The following is a 26,297-nucleotide window of genomic DNA, read 5'->3' on the forward strand; positions in this document are numbered from 1 at the left end:
AAGTAACCCTCATGAAAGTATCTAGCATTCCTCCAACATCTTATAACATGTGTGTATTTAAGTGTTATGCATGCATGTGCACGCGCACACACACACAGACACACACAGACACACACACACACACACACACAAATAGTAGCCTCCAGCCTACTTGTTATTCCTGGATGGAGAGTTGTTAAATAAGAATGAAGCTGTCCCTGAGCTCTGGAAAGAGCATTTCAGAGACCTTCCCAGTTAAGACAATTATTGAGGAACACATTTTTAGCTCTATCCTGTGATATCAGACAAAAGAACTCGCAGAATCCCTCTGATTCTTGACAAGGTGCAGAAAATCGTCAAGTGGCTGTAAGAACAAGGCATCTGGAGCCCAAGGAATTTCTCTAAAACTTTCAAAATTAGGTGAAAGAAACACATAATTGCTTTCCCCAATCTCTGAGGATCTGAAATGCTGAAAAAAATTCTTGGGTGACCCTATGGATGCTGTGATTATGATCACTAAAAGTTTTTTTTCAGACAGGGGGCAGGGAGATCCAAGAAAGAGGGGACGTATGTATATATATACCTGACTCACTTTGTCGTACAGCAGAAATTAACACAACATTGCAAAGCAACTATACTCCAATAAATAAAAGTAATAACAATAAATAGAAGCTCAGATTAAAAAGTTTTACCTGATTATAAAAGTATATTTCTTGCCAATTTTATGAAAATTGGAAAAAGATATGAAGTTATAAAGAAGGAAATTTAAATAATCTTTAAATCAACCACCTAGAATAACTATTAATATAATGATATATTTTCTTCTAGTCTTTTTCTGTTCATATTTAAATGTTTTACAAAGTGAAGACCATACTGTATCAAGTTTAACATTCTGCTTTTTTCCCTTAGTTATAATATCATGAATATTTCCCTCATACCTTTAAATATTCTTTAAAAAGAATTTTTAATGATCACATAATATTTCATCATGTTGGTGTTCCATAATTTTCTTAACCATTTTGGTACTAATGGATAATAAAGTTGCTTCTGTTTTTTTGCTATTATAAAAAAGGTGCAATAAATAGCTTTGCACATAAATTTTTGACCATATATTTCTGATTATTTCCCTAGGACAGAGTTATAAAGGTAGAATTACAGAGTCAACGGGTCTGCATATTTTTAAGGCTCTCAGTAGCTTTTGACAAATTTCTCTCCAGAGTACTGAACTCCCACTAGGAGTTCATGAAAATACCCACCTCACTACATCTTTGCCAACACAGAGTAGTATAATCTGCCTACATTTTTGCCAGTTTTATTACTGAAAACTATTGTCAGATTTTACACTGCATCTCGAAAATTGTTAGTGAAGTTATATATTATTTTCCTGTCTATTATCCATTTGCATCTCTTCTTTTGTGAATTACTGGTTATGATCATTTTAAGAATTCACATACAGAGTAAAATTCCACATATTACCTTACAGGAAATTCCCACATTTGACCACTCATGAGCTTTGTCCTAGCTTCTCACTGTGGCTTTAAGTCATGTAGACTCAGACTCATAAATGGTTACTTTCACCACCTGCCAGTGGCAAGAAAAATCAGAAACTATAATCCTATTTTTTTTTTTTACCTTATCTGATTTCATGAAAGCCTCTGACTCACTCAAATGATAGCTACTATTTGAAGACGCTCATCAATACAAATGTCCACCAAATTGTGTCAACATTTGTTTTCTCTGTGATGCTCTATGGGCAGAAATCTTTGATAATGTGTACATTTCCAACCCCTTCAAGGTCATCACAAAAGTCAAACAAGGTTAGGTGTTCATTTCAATGTTCCTTGACATTTCTTTTTCTGATGGTAAGTTATGTCACTAACCATCTTCTGGCACAAAGTTAAATCAGTCAGTGGACAGTAAATCTCCGCTGACTCTGAGGGAGAAGTAAAACCCACTCTGGTCTAATCAAATCTAATCATCAAGCTTAAAAATGCTGCTGCTGCTGCTTTAATTTCAGTAACAGATCTTCACACAACTGTCAACATCATTACCAAAACACATCAGAAAATTGGATGAAAGCACAACACGAAGACAATTATAATCCCCGTCATCAATCTCTGGCAGGTCCCCAGTTGACAATCCAGATTAGGGGTGAGCCTCCAGGGGACACCTTTTGTAAACCAACTTCACAAGAGAGCAACATTAACCCTATAAGCACCTCAACTGTGCAACTCCAGACACTGGTCAACTGAAGAATGCAAAGAGTGACTCAACATTTGAACAAAGTTTATGGCTTCGCCTGTTACGGGTGACATGACAAAGGCAACTAATAAGAGTTGAAGGATGTGGGGAAGGTGTTGTCTACAAAAAGTTTTTCCAAAACACAAAGTAAATGAGCAAACAACTTTTGACAAGCAAAAGCCAGGCCCATTGAGCAATGGTGGTCAATGTCAATTCTGGTTAAAAACCATGTGGACCTTGAATTCTAGACTCCCGAGATGAACCTTATATGCCTAGTGTGGTACTGAGCATGCTCAGGAGAATAGCAGAACAATGCTTTTGAGAATAAACACCCTCAAATGAATATGAAACATGCCCATGGGCAATGGAGGTGCCCACCACTGGGAGGGAACCCACTGTTAAGATTCCTTCAGTGACCAGGAAAGCCACAGAGTGTTAGAGCCGAAGGGACCTAAGAAATCATCTCATTTACTCACACACATACTTATTGAGTATCTACATTGTGTCTGGCGCTGTGCTTATGCTCAAGAAAATAGGTTTGGAGAGGTTAAATAATTTGTCCAAGGTCAGACAGATAGTTAAAGCCAAGACATTCACTGGGAAACTAGCATTTCAATTTTTTATGACAAGTGATAGAAAAAGAATGTTTGACAGAAATGAGTTACAGAACAAATAAATAATCCAAGACTGTCTTAGAGCCTGCCAAGAGTAGAGATTCTTCTTTCCCTCCCCTTGTTGGGCTGTGATCTTTTGTTCACAAAGAGATGGAAACTGCAAGACACCAAAAGACAGAAGTCAATTCTGAAAGCTTCACTCTTCCTTTTTTTTTTCCCTATCAAAAGAAACATCAAGAATGACTGCATTTCTCCTGCCTGTTGCCTGAAAGTGGGATTCTTCAGTTATCAGGGTGGTCCAGGACTCTGAACCTGGCAGTGACATGGGAGTGGATAAGGGTGGAGGTATTGTTCTCCTTCTTTGACTGGACACAGCCAGGTGATCGCATCAACATGGGAGTGATGACAGTGGTGGGCGGGTAGGTACTATCCACTCTACTGTTTCAACTCGGTGTCCAGAGTTTCATCTAAACATGATGCACAACTCAAACACACACATTCTTACTTTGGGAAACTTAGAGACAAGCCTTTCTCCAAACTAAGAAAAACTTCAAAAGCTAGAAAGCATGATGCCTACATAAGAGGATCTAAGGGAGCTCATGGATGTCACATGTTCTCTTGTTTTAGATTTGCAGCCCATCTAAGCAGAGGACACTCATCCTTCTTAAGAACAACAAATAATAACTACTGCTTCCAGTTGGGCTTCCAGGTGGTATTGGTGGTAAAGAACCTGCTTGCCACGCAGGAGACATAAGAGATGTAGGTTTGATCTCTTGGTCGGGAAGACCCTCTGGAGGAGGGCATGGCAACCCATTCCAGTATTCTTGCCTGGAGAATCCCATGGACAGAGGAGCCTGGGGAGCTACAGTTTATAGCGTCGCAAAGAGTCGGACATGACTGAAGAAACTTAGCATGCATGCATGCTTCCACTGTGAAGGGGAAAATCCTTACCTGGCCAGGCCTGGATAATGAGTTTGGTTGGGGGCATGGCAGTGGTGGGGGGGTCATTGGTGTTCTCAGGTTGTATGCAGGGGATTTTCCAAAGGATCTTTAAAACAAAACCTAATTTTTAGGCTTAGAAACATGTCTCCACCATTCAGTACGACTTTGAGCTCATGAGATAATGAGATGAGCTATTTAATAAAAATATCAGAATATATCCATCCAAACTGGTATTCCCTCCCTCTGCTGAGCCATCATCCAGAGATGCCAGATATTTATCCCAAGGCTGCTGCCATTGTTCTAGATACTCTGGGGATTCCCTGGAGGATTTTCTTCAAGATCAATGCCACATTATTTGGAATAAACACAATGGTGGCAAAGCCTCATCCCGTGAGGCTGAATTTTATTTTTGGAAACAGTCAAAAGGGTTTTTGGCATTGTAGCCAAGTCTGGTGAATAACCAGTTGATTGAGCTGGTAATGTTGTTTGGGGTCCAAATTGAGGCATAATTATAAGGTCACGTGTTCTTGTGCTGCACGGAAATAGCCCCCTAAGGCCAGTTCAGAGGAGGGGGTGTCCCTCCTCTGAACCAGGTATAGGACCTTCCAGTAGGCCACCGAGAAGAGGACTCCACTAATTTAGGTGGGTGAGACTTGGTGGGGGTTCTTTGGTTAAAAATGACTGAAACTGACTCTGTCTAACTTATGTGGAAAGGAAACTGGTTGGCAGTCTATGGGGGAGCTGGTTGGTTCAAGGGGAAGGCAGATGGACCAGGCTTAGAACAAACAACTCCAGAAGAGCTGGAACCCTCTGACAGGCTAGCTCAGATGCTGTAGCAAAAACAACTCAATTTCAAATGTTTCTTCCGTCCTTACATTGGTCTGCCCCCAAATGACAGTGTCAGGGGAGAATCCAATTGGATGTGCTTAGAGCTCGTGCCCACCTCTTGGCTCTTCCTCTTGGCATCTGATGGAAGAATCTTCAGGGAGTTTGTGGCTTCTGCAGAGTGCAGGCAGTATTTCTTGATTACCATTCTCCAAAACTGCCCACCAAAGGGGAGAAGCAATTTTCCACGAGAAAGAAAGGGAGGGTATGTTTCGGAAGAAGGACTAACGACGAGGCACCAAAAAAATGACAAAAAAGGAACCACAGCTCAGTTTTGCTATTATTATTACTCCTCCTGCATAATGTTATGTATAATACTCATCAACGTTTTGGTTTGTGAATTAAATACATCTGCCTCATTGGTCATCTCCAGCTCCATAAGTTGACAGAATTTTTCCCCTTTATCTATCATCACCTGAAAAATACCTAGGTCTCCAGGCCGGTCCATCTTCTCCAGGCAGAGCCAGACCCTCTCTACCCCAGAGACTCACAGGTCCAGGGAACAAGCTCAGTTTTCTCCTCTCCTGATGAAGACAGCGGGCACTCTTCCTGTCTGCAGGAATGGCTGTCACCACTGCAGCTGGCAGTCACGTGAGGACACACCAGGAGGCTGAGGCTGTGGATCAGCTGGGGCATGAGTGAGACCCAGCTCAAAGGTGCACTTGCCGCTGCAAGGTGCCAAGGTCCCCCTGCGCAGACCGAATGTGCATGATGCCAAGGTGACCAGCCCCAGCCTGTGCACACACTGCTCACAGAGGGAAGGCCGGGTGCATGCACCCAGACCATTATGAACAAGCAAGGCAGGTCCTGAGGCCCTCAGGGCAGCCGCTGGCCTGCCCACCCCTGCCTGGCCTGTACTGACTGAAATAAGAGATCTCCTTGAGAACTGCCAAGAGCTCTGGGGAACTCACTGGACCTTCGTGGCCCCGGCCAGCGAGGGACAGAAGCACAGAGCACCATCTCACTGCCGAGTCTCTCTGAGAGGTTCTTCTGAACAGAGCACCAGAACAGAACCGCAGACGCTGGCCTCGGTCCTCCAGAATGCTGTTTATGGAGGCTCTGAAAACTGTCAAAGCTTCAAAGTGTGGGGGAAGGGGCAGGCTCTGTGGGAGGAAGTATGAAGGGAAGATGAGGCAGTGACGTCAGCTGGGAGCACTAGTGCCTCCCCAGGAGTTTGGCGGGGGGAGCACTGAGTAGGTGCAAAGGGAGATGCTGGGCTCAAGAGCAGTCTGCATCCTTACCTGGGAGAGTGAACGTGTGTGGCTGGAGCCTGAGAACTTCAGTAAGGACCCTCACCTCTCTAAGCCTCAGTTTCCTAACCTATAAACCCTAGGCAATGCCTCCCTTTCATATTTTGACCTGAGAGAATGTATGAAAACCATCCAGCTGGGTGCCCACACATGGCAGGCACTTGGTGAAGAGCAGCTCTGTCTTTCTGAGATGCCAATGTTATATAGAGCAGTCCTTTCCAGACTTGGAGATTTCATGGTACTGTAAAACTGCAAAATACAGACTTTGCAGCACTCACGTGGGATTACCGATGTTTTATTTTGTCAGCTAAGGACAATGAAAACACAACTACCATCTATGATGTCATAACCATAAAAATATTTTTAATACCAAAAAAAGCGGAAAGCATGGAATCTTAGAATTGAAAATATCAGTCCTTTAGACGAAATATTTTTGGCTTTATGAAAAAACGGCATCATCCTTATTTAGTTACTTTTGGGACCAAGTGAAAACAACTTCCTTCCAGACCTGCCTGGCTCTGGAACCAGTGGTAGGGAGGAAAAAGCCTGAACGCTGGAGCCAAATGGGTCTCGGCTTCACGACTGCATGACCTTTAGCAAGAGACTCACGCTCTGAGTCTTACTCTCCTCCTTTACAAATGGGAAACAGTACCACCTCCATAAATGAGAATGTGGTGAAGGGTAAAACAGAGAGTTTGGTACATAGGGTGTGTGTGCATACTCAGTCACATCCGACTCCTTGTGACCCCAAGGATTTCAGCCCACCAGGCTCCTCAGTCCATGGGATTCTCCAGGCAAGAATACTGGAGTGGGTTGCCATGTCCTCCTCTGGGGGATCTTCTGGACCCAGGGATCAAACCTACATCTCTTATGTCTTTTGCATTGGCAGGTGGGTTCTTTACCACTAGCACCATCTGGGAAGCCCCCTTGGTACATGGTACATAATAGGTGCTCATTAAATGCTTATAACCAGGGACTTTCCTGGTAGTCCAATGGTAAGAATCCGCCTTGCAATGCAGGGGACATGGGTTCAATCCCTTGTCAGGGGACTAAGATCCTACAGAGAAACTAAACTCATGTGCTACAACTAGAGAGTCTGTTGGCCACAACAAAAGACCTCAGATGATGCAGTGAAGATCCTGAGTGCCACAAATATGACATTAATGCAGCCAAATAAACAAATAAATATTTTAAAACCATGCTAATACCAGACCCTCTTCAAATTTAAGACTAGGTCACTTCCAGTTTTTGAAAGTCTTAATATATTTAAAAAATGTAGGCACCCTAAGACAGGGTTGCCAAAATCATTCACATAGCTTAAAAAATATTCATATTAGAAAAAATATTTGGAATACATCCATACACAAATACATATCCAATGCACCCAATACAAATCTATGCATCTAACATGTGTGAGAATGAGGTGGGGGTGCTGCAGCCCCTGGGCCCCTGTGACAGGCCCTGCTTAACTCCTTCCTAAGCCATGGTTCTCATGGATGACACACTCCAAGCAGACACCCATTTTACTCTCTGCTCTTTTGTTCTTTCTCCCTGACTGGAGTTCACGTGGAACATTTCTCCAGACCTCCCTACCTTTAGTTCATAATTCTGAGCATGCAAATTTTCTTGGAAATCTAGCTGGTGCCTTTTTTGCATCACTGGATCTCAATAGGTTTCAGAAGGACTAAAATTGAGGGTTAGAAGGGAAGATAAATGGGTGCTGAAGTGGATGATTTAACTGAGGGATTCTAGGGCAGCCTGGAAAGGGGAAGGGGTCTGTGCCCGAGGCCTCCAGGGGCAGTGATGAAGGGGTGTCAGCATGCGGCTGTGTAGGATCCTCCCAAGAGGTGTGTGTGCGCGTGTGTGCACATGCACACGTGTGTGCACCTTCTTTCTCTATAGAAATTCAGATGTCCTGTTTCTTTGTTTATTGCTGCCTCTGCGTTGAGCGTGTCAGCTGTATGAGTGCAGGGCCACGAGTGTCTTGGCCCCCTCTGTGTCTACAGTGTTGAACACAGGCACTGGCACACAGTAGGTGTTTAAAGAACATTTGCTCAGTAAATGACTACTATGGTTGTCTGTGTGCTCAGCACTCTGCCCTCTTGAATCTGGTAACAGAACCCCTTCTACTTGAAGGAGTTTTCTAACCAGATGGTTTTCCTGAGCCACAGGGACCAGCACACAGCTACTCAGAACCTCCTTTTTATAACTGGAACTTTCTCTCTGGTGGTCAAGCTGGGAAGCCGAAGACATCTAACTAGGAGCTGCTGGGGGTTTTGGTTCCAGACTCAGGGAGAAAGATGCTCTGAAGTAATTAGGCTGATAGGCCAAGATGCAGAGGCAGGGATGAGAGGCAGAGTGCCAGGGAGAGTGATCCTAGCCATCTTTGGACTTTGGCTCCTGTCAATCCTGACATCCCCCCGCTGCCCCTGTGTCCGCTTTCTTGAGGTTCAGATGGCCAGATTTCCTTTCCATGTGCCTCCACTATATATCCTCTTTTGTTTGGGGTGAGGAAGAAAAAGTTAGCCAGGGTTACTTGTTATTGCAATCAAAAGAGTTCTGGCTAATCCAGTTTGTTAAAGGTAAGAACTGACCAGGAGGCACACTCAGGTGTTTGCTGGCAGGTCAGTCTCTGAGAGACCTCATGGGCAGATGAAAGGTGGGACAGTGAGAAAGGGTGATGACGGAGGTGGTGGTGGTGCTTTCCCTGTGTCAGACACAAGACCCAGCATTCTGTGTCCACAGTCACCATACATGCTATGAATAGGTTATTAGGTATTCCCATCTCTGCTTTATAGATGAGGGAACTCAATTTTCTGAGAGGTTAGGCAACTTGTTCCAAAGTCCCACAGCTGAAAAGAGCAAGAGCCAGACTTTTAAAAACCGAAATATAGTTAAGAACGTCCCTGGTGGTCCAGGGGTTGAGTATCTGCCTGCCAATGCAGGGGACATAAGTTCAATCCCTGGTCCAGGGAGATTCCACATGCCATGGGCCAACTGGGCCCACGCACCACAACCACTGAGCCTACCTGCCCAAGAGAAGCCACTGCAATGAGAAGCCTGTGCACCGCAACTAGAGAATAGCCCCTGCCCGCCACAACTAGAGAAAGCCCAGGTGAAGCAACAAAGATCTCACATAGCCAAAAGAAAAAAAAGCTTAAAAAAAAGAAATACAGCTGACTTACAATGTTGTGTTAGTTTCTGTTGTAGAGCAAAGTGACTAAGTTATACATACATATATATATATATATATATATTCTTTTTTAAATACTAATTTCCACTATGGTTTATCACTGGATATTGAATATAGTTCTCTATATTCTATTGAATATAAACACTATACAGCAGTGTCTTGTTGTTTATCTGTTCTATATATAGAAGTTTGCCTCTGCTAACCCCAAACTCTCACTCCATCCCTTCCCACCTCTCCTCCCCTTGGGAGCCACATGTTTGTTAAGAGCTGGACTATTAGTGCAGGTTTGCATGACTCCGAGTTTCCCTTCCATATCTCGTGCACGTTTCCTCTCTCACCTTCTTTTCTCCTTCTCCCACTGCTCCTTTCTCTCATCCTCTCTCTTATCTGACGTCTTTCACTCTTTTTTCCTCCCTTCAGTGACCCTTCTCTGGCTCCTTTTAATCCCCTTCATTTGACAGTATGTGAGCACATATATTAAGACCATGGCTTTCAACCCTTTTTCAAGTATGAAGGTACCTTTTTAATGTTAAAAAAAATCTTTGTATAATAGTTGCTGTGATTTAGCATCTATTGATAAAATGCCCATGCATAGATGGAGTCCCAGATACCTTGTAATAACTCTGCGACCTCCAGGTTGGCACCTACTACTTTAAAATATATGGAAGAATCCATATAACCATCCCTCTTACGGCTACCTGCTTGGTTTATTATAATATAGTAGAGGCTTATACATGCTACTATAGAGATCCTTTTTGCTCACTCTCTGCCTTCGGGCTACTAATTTCTTCTGAAATGTGGTCTTCTGGCCCCTTCTTTAATAGGTTTAATTATTTAAGAAGGCATGAACTATGATACTTACATTTTATATATCACCTCTTGATTATTCAGGAACTGATTAATTCATGGATTGCCCAAGTCATGCCTTTTTTTCTATAACCATTTGTTTTATCATTCTATTTCTTATTAGCATCTTTTAACAAGAATGGACAGTGGGAGTGAGAAATGTCTCTGGTTTCAAACTATGAATTCTAATGCAAGATTTCACGGAAAGAATTTGAAATTCTTTCCCAAAGTTCAAATTCATTTAATTCATCAGGCATATTGACTGTCTCTGAGCTCTGTGAAGGCAGGAGTTGCTCTGGCTCACTACTAGCTCCCAGGGCTCAGCAAGGTGTCTGGCACATGGTAGCTTAATAAAAAAAATTGTAAAATGAATGAATAAAAGCTGAGTAATATAGTAGGGGTAAATAAACTTTTTTCTAGGTGGGGTAACGATTTATAGGAAACTAAGTAAAATACAAGATAACTTAATTTAAGACAGCATGTCTGCAGACAGCACAGTATAAAAATGTCTAAAAGACTGTTTTAAAAATTAACAACAGAAGATATATAGTTCTAATTTAAAAACAGAAAATGTTCCACAGTACTATCTTTTCTCATTGATGGAAGAAAGGATAGAGAGAAACACTGAGGTTTCCAAGATGAGGGTTGGTTCTGTTATATTAGGCATTAAATAAACATAATCACCTTCAACACACTAAAACTTGAGCATTTAGAGTGTGCCAGGTGCTGTTATAAGCAATTTTTATGTCTTATCTCATTTGTCATCACAACCTAGGAAGTATTATTGTCTGAAAACCATCAGAAAGTTAACAGTGTCCCTTGAAAATTTCCTTAGCTCTCTAGCTCTCTGAGCCAAGAATGAAGTTGTCCTTTTTTTATTTCCTAGTTTTAAATTAAAAATTTATTTCCCCTTGATATATTCCAAAGACTGACTTAGATTTCTAGATACTTTGAGATATGTTATTTCACTAGATTTGCCCTTTTGACATTAATGAACTGCATGGAAAGGAAACTTTTACAATGAGATTTGCTGTATGTTTCAAAGTTTTCCTAATTTGTGGAGGCAAATGCTTTGTGTGTGGGTGGGAATTGCAGTGAGGGAAGGACAGGGTTCAGATCTGTTCCAAGACTCTGGTGCTGTCCAGGAACCAGGTGCTGAAATGGCTTGCTGCTGCTGCTAAGTCACTTCAGTCATGTCCGACTCTGTGTGACCCCATAGACGGAAGCCCACCAGGCTCCCCCTTCCCTGGGATTCTCCAGGCAAGAACACTGGAGTGGGTTGCCATTTCCTTCTCCAATGTGTGAAAGTGAAAAGTGAAAGTGAAGTCGCTCAGTTGTGTCTGACCCTTAGTGACCCCACGGACTGCAGCCTACCAGGCTCCTCCATCCATGGGATTTTCTAGGCAAGAGTACTGGAGTGGCTTGCCATTGCCTTCTCCGTGAAATGGCATAGCCCAGCTATGTGGAACAATGAATGATGGGGGATAGAGGAATGCAGCCTTGACCATATAGCCTGGTGTACCCACAGATTCCCAGAAAAGGGAGACAACTTGAAAAAATACTGGGAGAACTAGAATTAAGGTCTATCTCTTTCGGAGGAAGTTGGGGAAAATGGCTGACTTCCTTCTGCCTCCTTCCATACTTTGCTTTGGCTTGGAGGGAAGAATATGAACAACAGATTATTGATAGAAAAGTGTATGTTAAAAAAAACAAAAACAAAATAAGGCTGCCAGCACTTGTAGTTAGTGGTGCATTTCACTGCTTCTTTGAGGTGTTAGATAGGAACCAGGAAGAAGCAGGACTGGAGGCTCAATGATTTTGTCAGTTCCATGGGAATTCTCAGTCAACAAAAAATTACTGTGGTTTAATGAAAGGGATGGGAATACCAGACAACCTTACCTGCCTCCTGAGAAATCTGTACGCAGGTCAAGAAGCAACAGTTAGAACCGGACATGGAACGATGGACTGGTTCCAAATTAAAAAAGGAGTACATCAAGGCTGTATATTGCCACCCTGCTTATTTAACTTATATGCAGAGTACATCATGTGAAATGTGGGACTAAATGAAGCGCAAGCTGGAATCAAGATCACCAGGAGAAACATCAATAACCTGTCATATGCAGATGACACCACCCATATGGCAGAAAGTGAAGAGGAACTAAAGAGCCTCTTGATGAAAGTGAAAGAGGAGAGTGAAAAAGCTGGCTTAAAACTCAGCACTCAAAAAACTAAGATCATGGCATCCAGTTCCATCATTTCATGGCAGATAGAGAAACAATGGAAACAGTGAGAGACTTTATTTTCTGGGGCTCCAAAATCACTGCAGATGGTGAATGCAGCCATGAAATTAAAAGAGGCTTGCTCCTTGGAGGAAAAGCTATGACCAACCTAGACAGCATAAAGCAGAGACATTACTTTGTCAACAAAGCTTAGTCAAAACTATGGTTTTTCCAGTAGTCATGTATGGATGTGAGATGTGGACTATAAAGAAAGCTGAGCACCGAAGAACTGATGCTTTTGAACTGTGGTGTTGGAGAAGACTCTTGAGAGTCCCTTGGACTGCAAGGAGATCCAACCAGTCCAACCTAAAGGAGATCAGTCCTGGGTGTTCATTGGAAGGACTGATGTTGAAGCTGAAACTCCAATACTTTGGCCATCTGATGCAAAGAACTGACTCATTGGAAAAGACCCTGATGCTGGGAAAGATTGAAGGCAGGAGGAGAAGAGGACAACAGAGGATGAGATGGTTGGATGGCATCACCGACTCAATGGACATGAATTTGAGTAAATTCATGGGAGCTGGTGATGGACAGCTGGTGATGGACAGGGAGGCCTGGCAGGCTGCAGTCCGTGGGGTCACAAAGAGTCGGACACGACTGAGCAACTGAACTGAACTGAACCTCCTTACCTAAGACTGTCTATCCATCCCTGAGACCCCTGCCTATTCCACTTCATTCATTAACTGAGCACTGCGTATGATTTAGGTCCTATAGGTGCACAGATAAAAAAGAGAAAGTTCTTGCCTTTAGGAGTCTGAAATCTAATGTGAGAGGGCAAATATTAAAAAGAATTCTTGATCAAAGTATATATGTAAAATGTCTACTGTTTAATTAAATACCATTATGATATTTTTTGGTTTGAGTTTCCTCTTCAATATGATTGAGCTAGCAAAAATACTTCAGAAACACAGCTTAACACTAATCACTATCATCAACCGCTCTTATATATTCTTGAGACTCTTCCCTCTGACTAGGCAACCATAGGATCTCCTTTGGGGCTATGATGGTTATGCTCTGGTCCGCAACACAGAACCAGAGAGGGTGCTTGCTCCAGTGAGCAAGAGGCAATGAGGCTGCCTTGGTCTAAATGTACAAATCACTGTTTTGGTATTATATGAGAAAAGTGGGTCTAGAAAAAATGGAGGGAGGAGAATTTATTGAAGGTATGCAAGGTGTTCCCAGAACTGGATAGGTGCAAGAGGTCCCTAGATTGGGGACCTCAGGGACAGGATTCATGGCCTTGATGTCCCTGGAATTCTCTCTTCTTCTTTCTTGGTGTAACTTTTATTTCTTAGTTTCTTCCATGGTATGGGGGATGGGGATATATTGATGGTAATTCTGGGATACAGTCTCACAAGTCTTGATCCAAGAGCAAAGGTAGAGCTTTTCTTCTTAGACTCTGAATGGAAAATCTCAGATCAAGATGCTGATTGGTGCTTCCCTGGTGGCTCAGTGGTAAAGAATCTGCCTACCAATGTAGGAGACACAGGTTAGATTCCTGATCTGGGAAGATCCCACAGGCTGTGGAGCAACTCAGCCCAAGTGGCACAACTATTAAGCCTGTGCTCTAGAGACCAGGAGCTGCAACTACTGAGCCCACGTCCCCTAAAGCCCATGCTCCCCAACAAGAGAAGTCACCACAATGAGAAGCCTCTGTGCTGCAACCTGAAAAAAGCCTGGACAGTAACCCAGCACAGTCATAAACAAATACAATTATTTTTAAAAAAGAAGCTGATTGGACTATCTTAGGTTACAGAGAACCCCAGACTAATCCCTAGTGATAAAAAAGGTACTTGGCTGCCCTAAAGGATCCTGTGATGAGAACAGTTCTCCAAGAGGAGAAGGAATGTTCTTCCCAAGAGAAACAGTAAAGACAGTGTGGAGGCTCAAAGAAAAGATTCGGCTACTCTGTTCTGATGACCTTGCCAATCCAGTGCTGCTCTTCAGGGTAGCTCCCACCAGGTGGACTCCTCATTAGCATGATCATCTTTCCACTGCCCACTCGTGGCCAGTATATAAAGTGACCACAACACTAGGGCACGTCAAAGGACACCGGGTAGTTGCCCATGATTTCCTTTTTAAAAATATTTATTTTTGCCTGTGCTGGGTCTTCATTGCTACGTGTGGGCTTTCTCTAGCTGTGGCGAGCTGGGGCTACTCTCTGGTGTATGGGCTCATTACTGTGGTCGCTTCTCTTGTTGTGGAGCACAGGCTCAAAGGTACGCAGGCTTCAGTAGTTGTGGTACATGGACTTGACTGCCATAGATTCCTATGGCATGTGGAATCTTCCCGGACCAGGGGTTGAACCTGTGTCCCCTGCATTGGCAGGCAGATTCTTAACCACTGAACCACCAGGGAAGTCCTACCCATGACTTCTTATGGCTGTAATTCTATAAACAATATGGAAAGATGGCTGCTGAGGGAGAATGGGTCCTTTTTGATGTGTACAGTCACACATTTCCTTGGTTGACATAACCAGACACCAGTAACCTTATGTGGTATCACTCACACTGGCAATGGACTTTGGTCTTAACTCTCCCATGCTCCTCCTTTGAGCCACAGCCCAAGGGTTTGGCTTGGCTACTTGAGAGCATGTGGCTTATTGTACTTGCTTCTCTGCCCACAGGCACACATCCCTATACTTCTCCATTTCACATGAAAGTATCCCATGTTACAGAGAAGTTTCTACTTTGCAAGAAGTAAATGAAAGCATCTCTGAAGAGCTAAGGAAGAGAATTTCTTAAACACTACTTCTTTCAGCAGTACGAACCCTCCCAAAACTTCTTGGTAATAGAAAAATAAGCTCTGGAGATTCTAAACCTATTGACAACTCCAGACTTCTGTTTCCATCCATATGATAGATTGCTGAAGGACCTTATCACTACAAAACCTGTAGGTTCTAGATAAAACATATTTTTAATGTATTACTGGGCACAAACTAATGAGAAATCTCCAAAAATTACCCCATACCTCAGAAAAGTGAGCCAAAACTAGGTCTATCAGCAATGAGTGGTAAACAAATGGGTTTGAGCTGACAGCATGGTGAAGATGCTGAACCCTAGAATCCTACACTAAATCCTGAATTAACTGTTGGAGAGACCTAGAGTGTTCCTAGGTCAACTGGACTCTCAAACCCCCAGCAGAGATAACTATAAACCCTCTCTGGTAAAAAAAAAATTCCATTTTAGGCACACAGAGTGCCCACATTTTAAGATCAAGTAAATATACTGAGAAGGAAAGCCACTCCAAATAATCAGATAAAAAAAAAAAAAGAATATATTAAACTCCCAAGGACTGTAGATATCAGAATTGTCAAAACAGAATATATCTATGTAAGAGATGTTTAATGGAACAAGTGATGAAATAAATGAGTAAGCAACAAAGCACTATCAGAAATGGCTAGGGAGATTTGAAAAAGGATATGAAACCCTAGATATGAAAAACAGTAAAAATGAAAACTCAACAATTTAGATGCACCTGAAGGAAGAATTAGTGAACTGGAAGTTATATCCAAAAAGTTACCCACCAGCATCACAGAGAGACAGGAGATGAATAATACAAAAAAGGTTAAAACATTTAGAGGCTAAAATGAGAAAACATGACATGTCTGAGTGGAGTCCTAGAAGGAGGGAGTAGAGAGAAGGGATAGATTTTTTAAAAGATGATGACTGAGAACCATTAAGAGCTGATGAGAGATATGAATTCTCAGATTTGGGAAACACATGCTGGATTTAAAAACAAAACAAACAAAACAAAACCTGTATCAATAGACATAGTGAAACTGCAAAATCTTAAAGACAAAAAAGGAACAAGAGACAGACCACCTACAAAGGAAAGACTAATAATGGGATCTCAGCAACAAGTAACAGAGGAATAATAACTGTCAGCCTAAAACTTTTGAATGCAGAAAAATTATCTTTCAAGAATGGAGATACAAAAAACATATTTTTAGATTAAACAAAAACTGACAGATTCTATCAGCAACTGGCATTCAGTAAGGAACAGCTAAAAGAGATATATTGGGAAGAAGAAAAATGATTGGAAGGTCTTTCTGAGACACAAGAAAAAAAATAAGCAAGCAAAATATTAAAATTGGATAAGAATAAAAAAAATTGCCTTTAGATAAAAAAATAACAGTAATTATAATTTATAGGGTTTGCAAAGGGCAAGACTAAAGTATTATATGTATACCAGGAAAGGGTGTTCAGAGTTAAAGTGTACTAAAATCCACGTATTGTCATAGAAAGACATTGATAATTTTAGAGTTCATTAAGTTAAAAATGTACCATAACATCTCAAAGGGAACCACCAGAAGGACAGAAGTAGAGGGTATAAATCTCAAATCAGTAGAGGCATAAAATCAGATTTCAACAAGAATCTCTACCTCACAACCAAAAAAAAAAAAAAAAAAAACCTTCTAAATCAATCAAAAGCAACAAAGGAAAAGAAAAGAAAGAGCCTTCCAAATGTGGAGGTTAAAAAGATAATAAAAACAAGTGTAAACACATTAATGTTGCCATTAAATGGAATGGATTAATCTCATCAGCAACAGGTCACACATGGTTAAACGGTTGAAAAAATGTAACTTACACTTATGTTGCATTATAGAAACATATAAAACATAAGGACTTTGGAGAGTTCAAAGTAGAACTATGAAAAAAGATATCCCTGGCAAATACTAGCAAAATAAAGATATAATATCAGGCTACAATAACATCAGGCCAAAAAGCACAATTCATGATGGGTGCTGCTGTGTGCTGTGCTTAGTCGCTTGGTTGTGGCCGACTCTTTGGGACCCCATGGACTGCAGCCAGCCAGGCTCCTCGGTCCTTGGGGATTCTCCAGGCAAGAATACTGGAGTGGTTTTCATGCCCTCCTCCAGGGGATCTTTCCAACCCAGGGATCACAGTGCAGGCAGATTCTGTACCGACTGAGCCACCAGGGAAGCGATGGGTGAGGTCTTCATAATGATAATGGCTTCTATCATCAGGAGAACATAAGAATTCTTAAGACACTGCAATATAGGTGAATATCAAGTCATTATGTTTGATTTGCAAATCTGAAACTAATATAATGATATATGTCAATTATACCTCAATTAAAAAAAAACAAAACTGCATCTACTAAAGTAGCCTCAATATATACACACCAACAAAGAACTACAGAAAGAAATAAACTACCATTATGATCTGAAAAGCACAATTAACAAACAATTTAACGGGCACATATATTGGGTTGGGCAAAAAGTTCATTTGTATGGAAAAACCTGAATGAAGTTTCTGGCCAACCCAATAGAATAACAGTTCTGCCTTTCAGTGTCTCTGTGACTCTCAGCAGATCTCTGGGTCTCAGTTTCCTCATCTGCAAAGTGGGGATGGCATTATCTACAGTGCTTTCATGAAATCTAAAACATCATCAATGATGAGACATTATTTTCTTATGTATCTCTAGGAAAAAAAAAAAAAACCTGCCCATCAAATGCAAGCTGCCAATTGTAGGTTGCATCCCAATTTTAGAGATGTAAAAATCACTAGGGATAGGGGATTAAGAGGCAAAGACTACTATATATAAAATAAATAAGCTACAACATATCAGGATATGTTGTATAGCACAGGGAATGCAGCCAGTACTTTATAATAACTATAAACAGTATAATCTATAAAAATTTTGAATCACTGTGTTGTAGACCCAAAACTAACATAACATTGTATATCAACTATACCTCAATAAAAAATGTGAAAAAATATGTGAGTTAGACTCAATTAAATGCTACATATCATAGGGGCTGCTGTGATGGTTTAAAATGAGATGATGTAAGTAAAATACAAGACATAAGTTGCTTCTGCCCTCCACCCCTTCACAACTTTAGTCTGCAAACAAGGGGAGAGCATGTAAAAATCGGAAGCAGGGAATGTCTGCTTTTAGCTTCTTCACATCCTTGCATGTTTTGAAAAGCAACTGATTCCTCACAAGGAAAATGAAGTCATAACCACAGCGTTCTTGAAAGAAAGTGACTCACCAGGTCAGTAGGACTGGTGAGAAGCGTTGCGTGAGGAAAAACACGAGAGAGGGAGGCAGGGGTCATATCGGACCCCCTGAGCAGAAGTGATTCTGGGAGTGCAAAGGGCACTTGTTCCAGAGAGAGGTGTGAGTTGAGTTTCAGGGAGAAGGGGGATGGGGGAGGATGGGGAGACGTGGAAAAAGGCCTAAGGGCTGAAAGGGTGGGGAGGAGGATTGGTCTGGGCTCTAGCCTGCTATGGGCCTACACCTTGGGGAGTCTGGTGTGGGATCCAGGGGGCAAGGAAGACCTTCCAACCAGCCCACCACTTAAAAAAAAATAGAAGAGAAATTAAAGGAAAGTGACTGGAGACAGGGCATATATCCACTTTTTGAATGGATGAAAAATTCAGACTAAAAGTAGCTTTGCCGTTTTCAGCAGAGGCAATTTTAGTGTCTTAATTATATTACTATTTTGGAGCAGCTTTTTATAAATACACTTCAATACTCTGTGAAAATCAGTATTTTGTCAGAATGCTTTTTTAAAAAAAAAGTTAAGTTGAAAACAAATAAACAATAAAACCCAAATAAGCCTGAGGTTCTCTTCGACCCAGAGAGGCCTTTGCCCCCTTGTTCAACAGACCTAACTTATCTTTCTTGAGACCATCCAAATGCCACCTCTGTGATTCTCATTGGGAAGGACTCTCCACCTGCTCCAACCTCCTGGAACATTTGCATCTCCCTGGGGGCACAAGTCACCTATGACTCACTGAAGTGAGTGTGTCTGTCTCCAAGGACAGTGAGATCTTTAAAAGCTCTGAATCCCTCTCTCAACTTCCAACCACCCATGGGACTGGGAGTCGAATGGTGAGCTGCAGGTTGAGTTAATGTGGTGGGTGGAGGGTCACCCAGGAACCAAGTGTGATTTTAGGGACCTGTTCTTAGGAAGCTGACTGAATAGAAATAATACTTTTGTTGGTGATATATCTCTTTTAAGTATGTTCTCTTATTCTTCTAAATAATATGTTTGTGGGTGGTATACTTATTGCTGTGAAATTAGTAAAACAATACTATTAAAATGTTCATAGGTAATGGCCCTTACCTCTCTGAGAAATATCACCGAGCACCTGACCTTTGACTTCCAGGTGGAGCAGTGGTAAAGAATCCACTTTCCAATGCAGGAGATACAAGAGACTCAAGTTCAATCCCTGAGTTGGGAAGATCCCCCAGAGCAGGAAATTGCAATCCACTCCAGTATTCTTGCCTGGAGAATCCTATGGACAGAAGAGCCTGGCGGGATACAGTCCATGGGGTTGCAAAGAGTCAGACACGACTGAGCACACACACGCACCTAACCTTTACCTAATGTATTAATGTTAGTTTCCCATTGTTGCTGGAACAAATCACCACAAACGTAGTGGCATAAAACAATACAAACTAATTATCTGACACTTGTGTATGTTCCAACACTGGTCTGTGCGGAAATGAGTGTTGGCGGAATTGGATTCCCCTCAAGAAGCTCTACGGGTAAATCTCTTTCCTTACTTTTCCCAGCTTCTAGAGGCCACTCACATTCCTTAACTCCAGGCCCCTCTCTCCAAGCCAGAAATGGTGGGTTGAGTCTCTCTCACATTGGATCACTAGGACCTCCTCTTCTGCCTTTCTTTTTTCATGTTAATGACTGTGACTACATTGGGCCCACTCAGATAATCCAGAATAATGTCCCTATCTCAAGGTCCTTAAATTGATCACCTCTGCAGAGCCCCTTTTGCCGTGCAAGGTCACATATTCATTGGTTTTGGGGTTTAAGACATGGGCATCTTTGGAAGGCCATTATTCTGTCTACCATACCTTCTGACACCTTACTCTGTGTGTGTGTGTGGCCAGTGTAACACAGTAAGGGCCTCAGTCCTCCAAGCTGCCAGGAGAGTCTGTGACTTGGAGTAGAGAGTGGAATTTTTGCCCATTGTTTCTGGCCACCCAGGGCTGAGGAGAAGGAAGTTCATTTATAGCACTGAGACATCTCTGGAAAACCTGCCATGCACTGCTGAGTAACCTTTTCATAGAAGTTTTAAGAATGGGTTTTAAAGTCCTGGCTCCTGCTCCAGCTCATGCCTTGTTAGTATTCAAAATCAAGGGCAGTCCATGCTTAACCAGAGCAGAAGAGCTGGCACCCTGCAATCATTCTTCCATGATACCGATGACAATGAATCTTAGGGTTAAGGGTGACCCATTTAAGAAATATATTTTTGCAGAGAAAGCTTTAGAGAAGTTTTTTTAGCAGTTTGAATCGGAGTATTGAAGTTCCTCAATCCAATGTTTAACAGCAGCGGCTTCTTTAAAGATGTAGAATAGGACTCCCCCCTTCTTTATTACATCTAAATTGATGAAGTTCAGACCCTGGAACCTATGTGACAGTGCACACAGTAGGTATTTGAATAGCTATTGGTATCACAATCCCCCAAATCACCTTTTATTTCTAGGCTATGAACACACAAGAAAAGACTGAGATTGGAAACAATATTCATTAAGATTTAAAATGTACATATTATCCCTGGCATTTCCACTTCTTGGTATCTATCGCAGAGAAATATCTGCATATGCGTGTAAGGATGTGCAGTACAGCATTGTCTGCAATGGTCACAGATTACAGACAGCTTAAATATCACTTGAGTGGCAAAACAAATGCGGTACATCCACACAGAGTAAGTTAAAAAAATTAAGTTAGATCCACATGTTCGAACAAAGAATATGTTACACACTGAAGAAAAGCAAGTTTTGAAACAAAACTTTGATACCCTTCAAAATTACATATCTTTAAAATATATATATGTAACAGAAATTTCCATAAGTATAAGCACCAACCTGGAAACAATTGCTATTCTGGAAGAGAACTGGGATGAGCTTGGCATAGGGATGGGAGGTTGATAAAGATGGAATTCTTCTTTGTCTATATTGCGTGGATTCTTTTGCAAGAAAACATATTCATGCTATCAAAATGTAAAATGTGTCTTAAACTTAAAAAGAAACTGAAATAATCTAACACTTCAGGTTATCAAAACTGATGATCAAATCTATTACAACATTATATTTTACAAAAGTTAAGGCTAAAATTTCAAAAGTATTTTTCCTGTTTTGTTAAAAGTATGTGTATATACACCGACTCTGTGGACATGAGTTTGAGTGTACTCCGGGAGTGAGTTGGTGATGGACAGGGAGGCCTGGCGTGCTGTGATTTATGGGGTCGCGGAGAGTCAGACACAACTGAGCGACTGAACTGAACTGAACTGATATATATGTATATGTACAATATATATTTATACTTATTACATACATCTAATATATGTACACGGATACTACATCTATCTACACGTACTATATACATCTGTTGTTGCTGTGGTTGTTCAGTCACTAAGTTGTATCCAGCTCTTTGTGAACCCGTGGACTGCAGAACAGCAGGCTTCCCTGTCCTTCACTCCTCGAGTTTGCCCAAACTCATGTCCATTGAGTCAATGATGCCACCTATAGATACCACATATATCTATAGATGCTTATAATAAAATCCATAAATGCTGTTTTGGTTAAATCACAGATAAACATATCATTCTTTATCATTGTTCTTATTACTTATAAAGGCAAAAATATCTCTCATATGATTATGACTAATCTGGTAATTGAATCAGTTTGCCTTTTAAGTAATTCAATTAATTTTATTAAATTTTAAAAGTCTTCTGACATAGTTACAAAATTAAGAAAAAATGAAATGCTGGTTTACAGTATGCAGCATACCTTTAAAAGAAACCCTTCCAAGTGTGAGGAATGCACTAAGGTTTTATCAAGTGGATGCTCTTTGTGTAGAAAAACTGATCTAAATAATAATTTAAACTTTACAACCACTGCAATCTTTCCATTTGGGGAAAACTTCTTGGAAACTGACAGTGTAGAGGGGTTATCTCAGACCTCTGGGGATATCCCAGGAAGCAAAAGCTCCTCTGAAGGAATTGTGCAAGATTGACACCAACAGGGATTCTGTTCCAGACTGCATGAGACTGTAGATTGGGTGTTTAGTTCCACTGAGAAAAGGAGGAGCCACCAGGTTTTTTATTTACCCAGGGAACTCATCTCGAAGATCTTCAATGGTCTGTTCGTGCACCAACGTCTCTGGGGGTGATCAAATCCTCCCCTCACCCCGCAGGGAAGAGACTGTAGGCAGACCCGCAATCATGCACCTGCCGGTTAACAGATAAGCCCTCCACATGCGGAGGCACTCGCCCAGCTGTGGCGGAGGAGCAGAGCCATCCCTCTCCCTCCCCCATCCCCGCAGAACATAGGGCGGTCACTGTCTGCTCCTCCCAGGGTCGGATGAAAGCACATGCCTTCCATCACAATTAACTTAAGACTCTGAAACACAACACAAACTCACTTGCAACATGTTCAAAAATCAATGCCATCAATACCCAGAATGAGGATACCAAAAAGCAATACAAAACAAACCTATTCAAAGAGTAAATACTCAAAGCAACAGGGCTGGAATCAGACATGCTACAAGGTCAACAAATCCAAGACAAGTTCAAGTACAGCGCGTCTTATAAACTGAAGAGCTGGCCATTATCCCAGGGGTTGAAACGCAGATGCCTTCAGGGGCCGGCTAATGGAAAGGTCTATAAGATAATAGAGAGTGGGCCTCTCAGGAGCTGGACCCCAGGTGCCCACGTAAAGGCATTCACATTCCATTTTTTAATGTTTCAATTCCTGCTATGTGATTCCTAAACAGCCTGTACCATCAAACAGAGAAGGAAACAGAGTTAAATATGGGTGTGTGTTAGTCACTCAGTTATGTCCAACTCTTTGTGACCCTATGGACTGTAGCACACCAGGTTTCTCTGTCCATGGAATTCTCCAGGCAAGAATACTGGAGTTGGTAGCATTCCCTTCCCCAGGGTATCTTCCCAAACGACCCAGGGATGAACCCAGGTCTCCCACATTACAGGCAGATTCTTTACTGCCTGAGCCACTAGGGAAACCCCAAATATGGGTGTAGGGTGGATGAAACTGAATTGAAGTCAAAATCAGAAACACTGCCAAGGAGTCCACAGGGCAAGAAAGGCAGAGCAATGATCCTAGCTGTCGTTATTTGAAAGGGTAGTGACCACTTACTTGGTTTATATCTTCAAAGGTAACAATAGCAAGGCAAAAGTTAAAAGAAATGGCTTACTAAGCTCAAATATGATGGTTTAGATTAATCAGAAAGATTTTTTTACATAAGTAATTGAGCTGGATTATGAAAAGGTTGTACACATTCCCTTGAAAGACTTTAAATAAATGGAGCCTCCAAAAACCATAGGTGTGACCTTACTGGAAGGCAAGGGGTGGACCGAATGACCTCCCAAGGTCCTGATTTAAATATGTCTGTATAGTCAACTTCTGGTTATCCAGCCCAAAGAAGAAAGACAGTGACAAATCATCCTGAGCTGAAGATAATAAAAAGTTATATTTGCCTTTGGAATGTATTTTGGTACTTAAATTAGAATGTGTCTTTCTGACGCTCTGAGAATTCACAATGGTTCGTAACAGCCACAAAGAAGGCCTGACCTCGAGCTGGGAGGCTGCCCAGTTCGCCATCCTGCCCTCCATGCAGCTCTTCTTTGCTGGAGGTGCATGCATTCAAGCTGGGTGCTTCAGTCTTGTCTGACTCTTTGCGACCCTATGGACTGTAGCCCTCCAGCCTCCTCTGTCCATGGGATTCTCCAGGCAAGAATACTAGAGTGGGTTGCCAGACCCTACTCTAAGGGATCTTCCTGACCTAGGGATCGAATCTGCATTTCTTATGTGGATTCTCATTGGCAGGCGGGTTCTTTACCACTAATGCCACCTGGGAAGCCCTTTGCTAGGGGTGAGCAACATCATCTTTTAGAACACCCAGAAGTTCAAACTTTCTCATTTAGGAGCCGCCTGGCTCAGTCTTTCCCTGAATTATGGTTGATTCAGGATGGTCTGGGTTGCTTTTCTGGAGGATGACTCCAAAGTGCTGCAGGCCCCACAGGAAGCAGCAAGCTGGACAAGGTTTAGACATCTACTCTAAACTGCCTACGAAAGATGATCTAGCTTCTCTACCATAGAAGACACAAAAGTAAACTTATTGAGTTCCTTGGAACAGAAAGTGAAAAAAGCTTCACTGGAGAGGAAGATGAGGGACTTCCCAGATGGTCCAGTGGTTAAGAATCCTTTGTTCAGTAGGTTTGATCCCTGGTCAGGGAACTAAGATCCCACATTCCTCAGGGCAACAAAGCCCACGTGTCACAATTGGAGAGAAGTCCGAGTGCCGCAATTAAGATCCTGCATGCCACAACTAAGACCAGACAAATAAATATAAAGGAAAGGGAAGGGTTTCCCTGGTGGCTCAGTGGTAAAGAATCTGCCTGCCAGTGCAGGAGACATGGGTTCAATCCCTGGTCCAGGAAGATACCACATACTGCAGAGCAGCTATGCCTGTGTGCCACAACTATTGAGCCCCTGTTCTAGGGTCTGGAAGCTGCAACCACTGAGCTCACATGCTGCAGCTACTGAAGCCTGCATACCCTAAAGTCCATGGTCTGCAACAAGAGAAGCCACAGCAGTGAGAAGTCCATGCACTGCAACTAGAGAGTAGGCCCTGCTCATCATAACTATGGAGAAGCCCTCACAGCAATGAAGTCCCAGCAAAATAAAAAACAAACACATAAATAAATTTTAAAAATTATTACAAAAAAATAAAGAGAAGAAGAAGTGAATGCTCAGCACTGGGAAAGCAAAAAGCAGGATGCTCAGGAGATGCAGTAACCATCCCCTGTACGTCAAAGGATGGGTGGGATGGAAATCTGAGCTGGTGGCCCATCATCCAAGATGAAAGGAGAGCCTGCTTATCACAGAAACTTGTAGGGGCCCCAGAGGAGGGAAGGATGGGAAGCAGGGAAGTTGCCTCACTGTTCTTTGTCCTCTGTCAGCTCCCAGTGCCTACCAGAGGGAGGCTGGTGTCACCTGGCAGGAGGCAGGACCAATCAGAACATCTCAGGAGTGCATCACAGCCCCTCACCCAGAGACCCTGGTGCAGTGGCACAGGCTCCAGTTCTTGACTTTTTTTGGATTTAGCCAGTCACTGGACAGTCACAGACCTGAACACAGACAAGCTGCCTGGCCCCAACCCTGCACAGGCAATAAGGGGATCATTACAACCATTTCTGTTTTTCCTTTTTCTATCACATTCTCTTTAGTTTTTCCTTCTGATGTCCCAGAGCTGTGCTGTTACAATGAAATAAAGTTCAGTTCCTTGGTCACAGTAGCCACATTTCAAGTGCTCAACAGTCTCATGCCCATGGACACTATATTGGACAGAACCAACATAGAACTTCTACATCATCATAGAAAGTTCTGTTTGTCAGCCACTAAGCTAGACTTCCAGGAGAAGCTAGAATTTAGGAATTTCTACTCTTTTTGGGGTAGAATAAAAAAAGGAAGAAATGCACTTACAAAGTATCTTGTCTATTCATCATTACCACTGATCCTCACCATGTGTGGTAGGTGGGGGTAGATTTCAACATGCCCATTTTACAGATGAGGGAAGTGGAGCTTTCCCCACTTTAAGTAATTTGCACATGGAACACAACTGTTGGATGGGACAGGATTAAAACCAGGTTTTCTGGTTCCAAAGTCAATGCTTTCTACTGTTACATGCAATGGCTACAAATAATGTTACTTGCCATTTACTTTGTTCAGTGTGGCCATAAAAACTCCGGCCTTCCAGAATGAGGTTGACAGGCCCCTGTTGTGTTTTTATTGATTGGCTGATTTTTGAAGTGATAACTAAACTTTGTACAATGTACTCTAGCTGCTCTATAGTTAGGGAGCCTTGGGGTTCAAATCCTGACTCATTCTTTTCTTATTTACTTGATGGCAGGTAAGTCACTCCCGGTTTCTGAACTGTAATTTCCTCTTCTTGTATATTTACTTCATAGTGTTGTCAGGAGGATAAAACAGTGTATGTGAAGGCTTAGCACAGTGTCTGGCACATATCTGTGTTCCATAAATAATGATT

The 26,297-nt window shown here is 42.0% G+C and overlaps 1 protein-coding gene across 2 annotated transcripts in view; it reads right to left on the minus strand.

The window, feature by feature from the left end:
- Positions 1-26,297, minus strand: part of CRTAC1 (cartilage acidic protein 1) — a 151,636-nt gene that overhangs the window by 104,448 nt on the left and 20,891 nt on the right. The gene's annotated exons all lie outside the window — the stretch shown is intronic.

This window comes from Moschus berezovskii, chromosome 12 (genome assembly GCF_049115385.1).
Source record: "Moschus berezovskii isolate FMDL1 chromosome 12, NW_MosBer_1.0, whole genome shotgun sequence".
NCBI lineage: Eukaryota > Metazoa > Chordata > Mammalia > Artiodactyla > Moschidae > Moschus > Moschus berezovskii.